Below are 12257 nucleotides of genomic sequence, written 5' to 3'. Positions count from 1 at the left end.
GTACAGGTAAAAATCACAATATTTTTTTCTATATCATTTACTGCAACAATCTCCTTTAGATGATAATATATTTTTTGATACTAAAAATTCTTGAACTTCAACAATGTTTTTTGGAATATTTGTTTGTATGTTTCTACACGGGTACATTCTGTCACGAATTAATTTAACGTCACCGTAATCTAACGTGTAAAAATTATTCTTTGTAATTTCAAAACGTATAATTTGAATTGGGCGATCAGTCATGTCTTTGGCTCTTTTTTTACACGCACTTCGAATAATTTGACGATTTAATTTTTTTATATCAGTATTATGGTTATGATTTAAATTGCTACTTACAGTTACATTTCCATTTTTAATTAGTCTTGCTAAACACGATTTCATTGTACAACGCCAAGTTACATTACCAGATATACTTTCATAAACTTTTCTAAATTTAAAACTGTCGATAATAAGTAAATCTTTAAAATTGTTACTTGCACTTTTTGCAAATATAATTTTATTTTCTGACATTTTTGAAACAACAATACATCAAACAGAAATGTGTAATTGAAATGTAAATGAAGTACGGCAACGACTGATTAACTTGCAGTCGAGATTTCAGAAATACTGTATATCGACTATCTAGGTAATAAAAATTATCTATAGCAAAGATAAAACGTTAGATATGATTAAAGATAAGTGCCTATGAAGGTATATCGAGTCACGACTGATATAGAAATTAAATTTTCCAATGTAGCAGAATGGTTAAAAAATGAAAATAATTGGGAAAACGTTGTTGCCAAATTTATTGATTTGTAACGTAAATGGGCGCAAACAAGTATTTTAACGTATTTTAATTTTATTAAGCGCAATAAAGGTTTTTGCATATAGGCGCAAATGCAGTATTTAGGCGCAAACACAGTCCACCCGTTTCATGTCCACACGGCGGGGTATCGGTTAAAGTTTTCAACTAGCAAAAATCGCACCTCCGATGAACCTCATTGGTTACGATATTACCACTGCGCAAAGCTAATGATAAATTCGGTTTGGGACCATCTAATTCTGTTCCATAATTATGGTCGATGTACAGTTGCACATCCGACTATGTCCACGGTAACCAATTCTCTAGTGGTTATTCCTCGTCCGGGCAGTCAGGGGTATCGTTTTTGACATCTAGACCTCCAAATAGGGTGGTTGATACAAGTTACACGCCAACGTCTGTCCACCAAATGTCGGGATGTCGGTGGACCGATCGGAGGGCAGTCATTCGTTCGGCGTTCTCTATCGGCAAAAAATTGTACTGCCACTTTGATCGTGTCCGGAGGAGATATTTCGACAGAGACGGCCGAGTGCATACTATCCGTCGTCCAGATGGAGCCGCTAACGAGTTGGCCGAGAACGCATTTCCAAATAATATTATTTATATGATCTCCAGATCTTGGAATAGAATTTGATATTTGAATCAAAATTAATATTAAAGACCACACCACCATAACGGATAGCATTATATTAAAAGTATTAACAATTCCATGCAGTTGAATTGCTATGTTAATTTTATTTGAAAAAAAAAAAAAATATTGAAAATTTATTTGTACTATTCAGGTAACTGCACAATAAATCAAAAAAAATGCATTTCGTATACTTTTTTTACTATTAACCGTCGCTGTCAAATTAGGACAAAAAGTAATATACTTGATTTAAATGGATACGCCTGTAATAATTTAAAATATATGTTATATCGGGGTGTTCAATTATAAGTTTAAATTAATTACAAATCACTAATCAGTATATTACCTTTCTTCTCCTGACAGCGACTTCTCTATTGATGCTGTAGTGAAGGTTTTGAGTATGTAGTAAGGTAACCAGTATATATTAAATAATTACAAGACTTTCTTTACTCAAGTACATTTATTAAACTTTATTATAATTTTTCAATACATGAATTAGTTTACATATATTTAATTTTAACTATAAATAATTTTAACACTTACGTCTTCTTGTATATCCGATCTGCGTAGTCTTTTACACTTGTTTGTGATCGTCTATAAAAAAAGACGGTACCTAAGAACACTGCCCTTTGATCGGCCTTTTTTTAACTAATGTCCTGTATGTGTGTGTGTGTGTACGTGTGCTATCTATTGTTCTTATAATTTTATCTTATTTAATACTAACAACTTATAACTATCGGTTATCATAATTATTTTAAATTACTTTATTATACTGTATTCAAATATTTAATTTTAATTATATATGATCGCTTAGACGCACATCATTACACGCCTTTTTGTTGTTTTTAGTAAGTTATGCAATAATTGCAGTAATATTTATTGATGCGTTCGTATGTGGTGGTCGTCACAAAATGCGTAGGTGGTCGCAGAGGATGTTGATTCGTGCCGTCAATAATATGCTAATGTTGAGTTGCATACAAATGTGTTTGATTTAATGGGCCGCACAAAATAATGTTTGATTGATCATTTATCGCACTATTGATTCATTATTATTTTCTTAGTGTTATGTTTGTTTAATTCGGCATAAACGTATGTACAGTTTAGTAAAGTGATGTACTTGGTGGAACATTAGGCTACTTTAGACGTTCGCGTTTTAATGCGAGATTGGAACGGGCTGTTTCATTCGTTTATGAAATAGTACGCGTGTAAATATAAAATTGACATTTAGGAAAACTTGTAGGATTTAAACATATTTCTGACTGGTTTGTCTTGCGCGATATTTGTCTTTACACGGAAAGTATTATGTTCACGTACACTACACGCGTAAGGTGTATTACAAACAATTTAAATAGTAAAAAGTTAAAAAATATTCATATCTAATTATAATAATAAAAAGTTATTTTAATTATTGGTTTGGTGCGTTTTAGTAATTTTTCTTAATTTTTTTTTATTTTTTCTACTTTGACAACATGAGTGACTCTAGACATTTGTCAAAGGAATTTATTTCCGAATTTTTAAGCCATTATTTCTCTTTGAAAAATTCGTTGAATCATAATGAAATATTCTCCGTGAAACGTAATTCTATATTGGTTTACAAAAGTTTACTTCCGTAATTATCGAAATGGTATACAAATTACAAATACATAATAGTTAAATAATTGCAGATAGTGCATGATGTGAATGTATCTATTTATTTAACGGTATATACTTTAATTTTTATGAAAATTGGATGCATAGGTCTTTATTTATTCAACTAGATGATAACAGAAACAATCTGTTTTAAACAGAGTAGTAAGATTTAAATTTAGATACTGGTTAACTACATATATGCATGTGCCTGCACGGATTTCATTATTATTACTCGAATAGTTATAATTTCAAAATTACTCGATTTAAGACTTTTTGAAGCGCAACAAATTATTCAATTGAATATTAAATAATTTTACTTTCTATCGAATAGTGAATTTAACACATTCATTGTGTTCAATTACGTCGCAGAATATAATAATAATAATAATAATAATAATAATAATAATAACGTGTATGATTTATTCACGAAATTTTACTGTGTACGAATTTATGTGGTTGTGGAAGTACATTAACCGTGGAAATCTTTAAGAAAAATACATATAGTTAAACAGCTTCTTTAAACACGTTTCATGGGTGTTTGTTGTAATCTATTTCAAACAATCATTTGTCAAATGAATGTGGCAATAAGGTAGGGAGGTATGTATTTATATTTGGTGTAATCTGTTACGTATTGATACGAAAAACATTGAATCACTAAATTGGTTTTAAAATAAATAATAATTTTTTTTTTGTTTTAAAAAAATATTGTAAAATGAAAGACGTACGCAATAGTTTGTATTTTTACCATAACAATTTCATAGGTGTTTTATATCATATAAGATACACATTTATGAATCCTTTTTTTTGGCCACATTTCTCTTGTTTTTTCTTTAATTTATACATATAATATATACAGAAAGATACGACTCCTACTAGTTTTCGTGGTATTTCGAGTATTTTAAAATTACGAATTTTCTAAAGCTTTATTGTAAACAAACAATAAAAGAAAGAAAAAAACCACTAAAAACGCCGAAAATGTCAAACTACAACCTAAAACTTGAGTAATACTGAAATGTTCGAAGTATTTGTTTATTTTTCATTTTGTGTTTAGACAATTGGAATTCGGATCGAATAGTTTTATTAAATGCGAAACTCTGAATTCAGAGAAATGTTTTAAAATACAGAGACATTTTTTAATGGCTTAATTTTTTGGGATTCACACATGTTTGATTACAATTCACACGTGTCGTTATAAATATTTTATAATTTAATAATAATTGAAGTAGGTATTATGACATGATAATAATTTGAACATCAACGTATATGCACGCGTTCAAAATCAAAACTATTAACTTATCGACCAGATCAGTTGATATAAAATAATAAAATTGTAATGTAGGTACATATTACTACATAGTAAAAAATTATTATCATTCAGTTCATAATATTGTCTACAAATAACACATATATTTTTACTATATATCCTGGTTAAGGTGTATTTCTATATGTAATATGTAATCCATTTTGTACAAAATGTATCTCACAAAAAGGGAGAAAAATATAATAAAAATAGCGCACGCTCAGATATTATAATTTATAGCAAGTTGATTTGCCGAAAATGTGCGAAAAATCACATGAGATAAGCTGTGAACACAAATGCACATTATAACGCTGCTATTATAACTTAGTAATAATAGTTTAATGATAATAATAATAATAATAATAATAATAATAATAATAACAATATAAACTGTTATATATTATGTAATATAAATAATGATGATAATAGTAATAATAATAGATGAATCGTCGGTCCGTCGCCATCGTTTACAGCTGATACGTTTGTTGGAAAATAACTGAACCGAACGCGCGAACATCGTCTTATCTTTATCACACTGGTCGCAAAAAGAGGATATTTTAACAAATCGTCTATAGCACAGGACAACCACGGTTATTATATTATACTATTGTGGTGCAACATATATTGTTATTGTATGTGTGTGTATTTTTATGAGAGCTTTTTTTTTGTCTTTTAAAAACTCAAACTTGACAAACATATTTTTGAAAACGACTTGCTAATCAGTATTAATTTATTAATATTGATACATTATTTAAATATTTTGAATAGAAAACATAATGTTTTTTAAATGAAAAAAAAAAAAAACATATTTTTCATTGATGTGTGAGGAATTTGAGTTTAAATTTGAGAGTTTTCATTCTACTACTAGAGACTTGAAATGTTCAATAATTATTCGTAAAGCAAGGTATTTCATTCTTTAAAAAAAAAAAAAAAATGATAAATTTCGATAAATTTCAAAAATTAATTGCTTGTAGACAATAATTGAGGATATATTATTATATTATAAAACAATATAAAATAAATCATAATATTAATTGTTTTTATAAATTACAATGGACTAGATAATATGTTGTCATTATTGAATTTCACATATAAAAATTAAAACTTACTCGTCTTTGTTACAACTTTATTAGAATACAATTTTATTGCATATTTGAAACTTTTTGAGTATATTTTTTGTATAACCGATAATCTTATTAAAATTATAGTTTGAATGAATTGCTGTAAGACCAGGTGCTTTCACTTAAAGCGTGTATAGTGTACACTGTACAAGCTTTGATAATCATGTTTTATTCATTTTTAATTTTATTATGTATGTCTAAAGGAGTGTAGGAGTACTTAGTAGAGAAAAAATATTACCGTACGTTAATGAACATGTATAGTAAAAGAGGAAACATATTCCAGAAAATAATTATTTTTACCAACAATATTTTATCCATTAGCATTGAATCTGTAGTTTTTTTAAATTTGATATAATATGTAAGAATGTACTATATATATATATATGTTCATAACCATCTAATGAATATGGAAGGATCTCAAAAATGTTCATGTGAAAATATCGTATACCATAATACATACTGTTAATAAAATTTTCCTAGCTTCAAATTTTGATTACATATATTTTATTTATACGTGTATAAAAAACTATAACAAAATCAATTCATGAATTAATTTCCACGAGAGCTTTTAAAAAAAATTTTATTTTCACATTTATTATATTATTTGTATTACAGTTTTTATTCCTGAATTATTTAATATACCTGATATTACGATAAAAAACAAATTATTTTACCCTTTAATGTGATATAGAATATCAAGCATGCTCACTACCCTAATTTTCCTTTAAAAATTAATTTATTTAAAATGATGTATTATTAAATCTAGTAGACACTTATATATTATATACATTCTGACATTTTTAAAAACTATTAAAATTGATAAACTATTATTCATCCTTAAAATTTTCATAAGCCCCTATCTTTCAAACTTATTATAATAATCTATTATATCATTATTATACAAATTTAAATATATCAAAAACTATTCGTTCGAATTTTGATTTTAATACTTATTTTTAAATTAATATATGATGACGCATTAGGAAGAAGCTAAAGCAGATGCCGAATGGTAAAATGGGTTAAAAAATCGTCAATCTACACAATTTAATTTTTAATTTTTTTTTTTATTACGACTTTCCAATTATATTTTATAAGATATACACCTTTGAATTACATGTATACGCAATAAAAATAATTCTATATTGTCTATAATATTTGACTGACACGTGTGCGTGTGGAAACGTAATATACTTACATCAATAACAATAATAATATTATTGTTATTATTATTATGAATATATCATACATAATATTATTATCTTTATTGTACATTGTCGAAGTGTGTAAGACCTGTAAGAGAATACTATCCACAATCGTGCATTTTACGTGACCCGTGTCGGTCTACAACGATGGCTGTGGCGGACATGAGGAATCGGAGACACTTTTACACCTATACGACGCGACTGTGGTGTGCGCACACGAGTGTGTTTCAATAATAATACCTAAAGATGGGGGGGGGGGGGTGACACATTATTTATTCAAAAGGTACGTGCGATACACGTACATAAGTGTATATACCTGTGTAGACGTAAACCGTATAGGTAATATAGGTATATCACGCGTGTAATTCGTACAATTTATACACGAACGAATTTTAAACACTGCGTGATAAATAATGCATGCGCCGAAGTTATCAATTTTACTCGCCTTCGTCGCCCAAATTATTCGTCAAACTTTTGATAAGCTTATTTAATACAATAAATCCTGTTGGTATGTTATTGTGTATAATATTATAATATCGTCGCGTCGTATAGGTAGGTACTAAATCGCAACTGCACGGCCTCTTGTGTTTTTTTTTTTTCATAAAAGCACACGTCGAGAACACACAAAGATTCTCTCTCTCTTTCTCTCTGCCTCACATTGCGGGCTTTTGCGTCGTTAATTTAATCACCAAGTCAAATAGACACACGGCAAGAGGGAGGAGGCGGTCATATATTTGCACGCCACCACCGCCGCCGAATAGCTTCGGTGTGAAGTTGAAATAACGCGTACGTGTGCGTGCGGCGTGTGTGTCTTAATCCCAATTATTGTTATTATAGTTATACCCGTCGCTGTATAGTTATACATAGGTCAAATGGCGGACAAGCGGGTTGAGAATTATTATTTTAGTCCGCTCGCCATTCCTCCGCCTGGAAACATTGCAGGTATATAACCCGCGTGAAAAATGAGTTCCACGAAAACGTGCGAAACGTCGACGAATTTTCGTTAAATTGAAATTAATACATTTATATACCTTTATATATATAACCGTGGTATGACTTAAGGGTGTTTTCTTACACCGGTGACCGCTCGCGTGGTGGTCTGACGGCCAATAAATCTCAACCATGTTAGATCCCGAGCTCTCCCGTTGCCGCTGCCATCATCGCAAGGTCCTAGTGGTCCTACCACGACGTATACGCTCCGTATAATATACGCACGTGTGTCTTATATATTTATTTTCACCCTCTAGCCCGGTGTCTGATGTCCTGATGCGATCCGTAAATTTTCTTTTCATCTTAAACATTTCGTGCGTACAAATGTTTGTTCACAGAAGTGAAAAACGAATTAACCGACAACGGATTATTTGAGACAATAATACATTATAATAAAACTAAATTATTGCTTAAAGTCTTAAAATAAAAATAGTTAATACCTAAATATATATAATACCATATCGAAAATAATATGTAAAAAAAACACTACAGAGCTACAGAAGAGTGTTAAAGATTATAGGATAAGTAAAGTTGATAAAAAAAAAAAAAAACTCAAAATCTTAAAACAATATATATTTAATATGTACAACAATTTATAAATTTATTGACATCAGGAGTGTTAATTTAAATAAAGAAATACTATAATATATTGATCAATTAAATTGATATTTATAATATTAAAAATAGTACAAGTAAATAAGAAATGTAATCATTAATCGAAAACACTGGTAATAAACTATAGGAATTTATTTGGAAATCATAATATTCGAATTTTGAGTACATAATTAATTTTGTTACTATTATAGAGTATTTTAATATACATCAATTAAATGATTATCTATTAATTTGTTGTTTTATGTCATTGACTTGAATAGTAAAACATAATTCCTGCAACAGATATTATTGAAATAATATCATAAGATTATTTTTAAACATTTTATTGGTAAAATTAAATAACTGAGAAATAATATATTATTTTATTGGCGTACACTTATATTTCCGTGATATTTACGTTTAATGATCACGTAAATTTTAAGCAATAAGTATTTAACAAAATTATATACAAGAAACAATAAATGAACACAATTATACGTAGTAGGGCGTCAATATTCACAAGTCAACCATGACAAAACGAATAAAACGAGCAGAGTGTTAAACTATTATTGTAATTCTGGTGTAATTTAAAATTATAATTTATTTATAATAAGGTTGAATTAATGTAATAACAATTAGAAACCTCTTAATTATGTGTCTAGATATAATTTAAACCAAAATAACAGGTATCAACGTATCTATAATAAAATCTAACCACATAATACTTATGCAAATGGGAAATGGCTTATAACAACAACCCTTTTTTTTATAATGTAACCAATCGTCACGTGGCTAACAACTAGGGTGGTCGGATGTATACAATTATATAACGCGCGACCTGACCTAATAATCCTCGCGTGCTACCTATTACCATTGATTAAATATACATATTATTGTATTATATTTAATCAATGTTATTACCACTAACCGATCAACTGATGTTTAATGGTAGCGCGGTTTTTGCCAATTTTTAAAGTTCTATTTCGATAAATTATGATTGCACAAAATCGGAACAAGTTTATTATCTCAAATTGTGTACTCAGTATCTGAATAAGAAACACTTCCAATAAGGTAATAACTATACTGTCTATACTATTTAATAATAATACCACGAGGAATATACTTATTGATTTACTATATCGTGTGCAATGGTATTTATTTTAGTGTTGAAGTTGTTTTGTTGATTAATAATTATTATTGAGAAAGTATGAGTATATACGTAAATACGAGTATAAATTGAATGATTTTTATTTTGACATTTATTCTTCAGCGATTCGTCAGGATTATACCCAGCAGAAAGTGTTCTTGTCTATTGCCCCCCGCACAGGATAACTGTTGTGCACTGTTGCGTGTAGACTCATGAAGGGTGTTACAGTCATCAATAATTTTCATCAAACAAAGGGCATCAAACAACCTGTACATTGTAACGATTCCCGTATGTACAATCTTGTCATGGTGTGTATGTGCATGCGTACTCTACGTATGTGTGGCTGCTGTGTACAGTGTCAGGCACACGAGACGATTAACACATGTATATTTCGCGATACTGTTTAGCGGAACGACAAAACAGAGAAAATGCACACACGACTGTGCGTCCTTACTATTAATTATTTATAGCCACTGCGCATGTCGTTATGTCACGACAACCGGGGTAGAAAACTTGTTCGAGGTTTATGTTATTATCGGTATTCTGTCTATAACTGTTCACACGTGACTTAACATGGAAGCGTTTTTATCGCAAAATATCAATCCGCGCAAACGAAACGTAGTTCTAACTTCTCAGAGCGATTTCAATGGCTAACGCGACCGATAAAGACCGAGATAACGGTCTCTAGAAAATGTCGTAGAAAGTTTTGACTTTTACTGTTGTGTTGCGGGAGATCCGTTGATGACTACCAATCTTTGCAGATTTCGTCACTAAGCCAAAGTTGCAAAGTACTGCGTTACTTTGAAACGAAGAAGGGTGTTTAAATAAATCGATATTCGATTGTGTCCAGAGAATATAACGGGATTTTTCTTCGATTTCGAAAATGTCTATACCTATACTGAAGTCTGTACATTTTTGTTGATGGTTATACTACGATAGTAGTATTATATGTTCGTTTGCGTTTTCACGGTAAAATTATGAAGTGGAAAGCGTGAGTATGAAGTATTTAATCTTATTTTATTATTATTATAAATAATATTCATTTTTATTGTAATGTAATTATCAATTGCCATGCATAGCAATAAAATAAATTTATTTTGTTTACTGCAATACCTGAGATCTATAAACTTAACTTCAAAATGTTAACAAAAGTAAAGAATGGCATTATTTTTTAGTAATTGTCTAAAGGATAATCCAAAAATAAATTGAAAACTGGACTTGAACTTATAATAACAACATAGTTGCTAAACGTATCATTCTTATTCGTAAAAACAATTTATTTTTTATCTACAAAGACGAATTAAATATACCTATATGCAATTATTGTGTATGAAATAGTGAAATTATTATGGTGTTAGGTATTTTTATTTTATTTTATTTTATGATTTATTAAAATTATACATATAGGTTAGACAGGTATATTCGTTTACATTACACGTATATACGTACCTAATAGATAAATCATAGTCTATGAAATAACAGATTTATCGAATGACACCGATGCTGGTAATTCAGCACGACATATCAAACTGACATTGGTATTAAATATAATAATATACACCGAAGGGTAGGCGAAAAAAGAATGTCACCATCATGAGTTGTAGTAGTGTTATAGTTTCGATATTGTGACTACAACAACGGCGTATTATTCTTTTGCACGTATTAAAATCGCGTTTAAACACACATACACACACACACGTCGTAGGAATTTAACGTTTAGAAAGCAATCTCTGTTCGCAGACGCCACCGCTGCCTCTTTTATTCATATTATATCCGTCAACGGTACGCGGCAGTCCTCTCGTGGAAGGTTCATCCGCGATCTCTTTCCCCATTTGCGGGTGCAGAGTAGTTTGCGTATCTCAGTGTAGAGTAGTATGTGGCGTTTCGCGCACTACGTCAGTGCTGAAGTGGGTGGACTGACAAAGGATATATAAATATATATATATATATATATATATAGAAATACGCAAAATCGTATTATAAAAAACTTCTGTAGCTTGGCGATAGTACTCGAGGTAGTGGTGAAGTAGTGGTTCGGGTACTGGAGAGGAGGGCTTCTCGGGATAGCTTTCTCGCTGATGAAATCGCATTCCGCGGAACCAAAAACCCGTGACCGACCGACGTCTCGACCGCCGCCTTTATCGTTTTGCGCGCGCCGTGAAAACAAAACGAAATTGTGCGGCGAGACGTCAATGCCTTAAAAAAAATTTTCTAGCATTTTTTTATTTTTTTTTGTTTTTTGATCGAGAAATTTTTCTTTCCTACCCACTTCCCGGAACGACCCCGCGTACATGAAAACTCACAGTTAAAAAATAAAAACCTTCAACTATAAAAAATCACGAACGACGCCACTATACTACTATACATATACTTTTAATACTCAAGTTAAAAGGAAAATAAAACTGCACAAATGTTATTTAAAATATAAAAAGTATAGATGCACCTACAATTTTCACGGTTAGAACAATTATTAGGCTGTTGTATTTATTGCTCAATATATACATTTATTTCAACCATTTCTACGCCACAAACAGTGTTTAATCTAGTTAATATTGTTGGTGACTGTGATATAGCACTGATGTTAAAAAATATTATTTGTAAATTGATACATACGACATACAGAATTTACTAAGGTAGTTTTAAACTATTGTCCGTCAATTCCACTGGCTATTATAAATATTGGCAGTTATTAATTTGTCTTTCTACTCGTGAAGTATATTTTGTATTCAATATTTGAATGATAATAATTATATCAAAATTTACCTAGTAGCAGTACACGATGTAAATTGGAAACTGATGCGAATAGTTTTACTGATAATTAAATATTTATTAATGACTTAATGATCT

General features: G+C 30.0%; 1 non-coding gene across 1 annotated transcript; it reads right to left on the bottom strand.

The window, feature by feature from the left end:
- Positions 1-861: 861 nt before the first annotated feature.
- Positions 862-1010, bottom strand: LOC112599798. The gene has a single exon (XR_003114968.1). It is a non-coding gene; the product is annotated as a U4 spliceosomal RNA (small nuclear RNA).
- Between the last annotated feature and the right edge of the window lie 11247 nt (positions 1011-12257).

Source organism: Melanaphis sacchari, unplaced genomic scaffold (assembly GCF_002803265.2).
Source record: "Melanaphis sacchari strain LSU unplaced genomic scaffold, SCAv2.0 Contig54_pilon_pilon, whole genome shotgun sequence".
Classification (NCBI taxonomy): Eukaryota; Metazoa; Arthropoda; class Insecta; order Hemiptera; family Aphididae; genus Melanaphis; species Melanaphis sacchari.
Note: the sequence above shows the minus strand (reverse complement) of the source record. Positions and strands in the feature narration are given on the sequence as shown.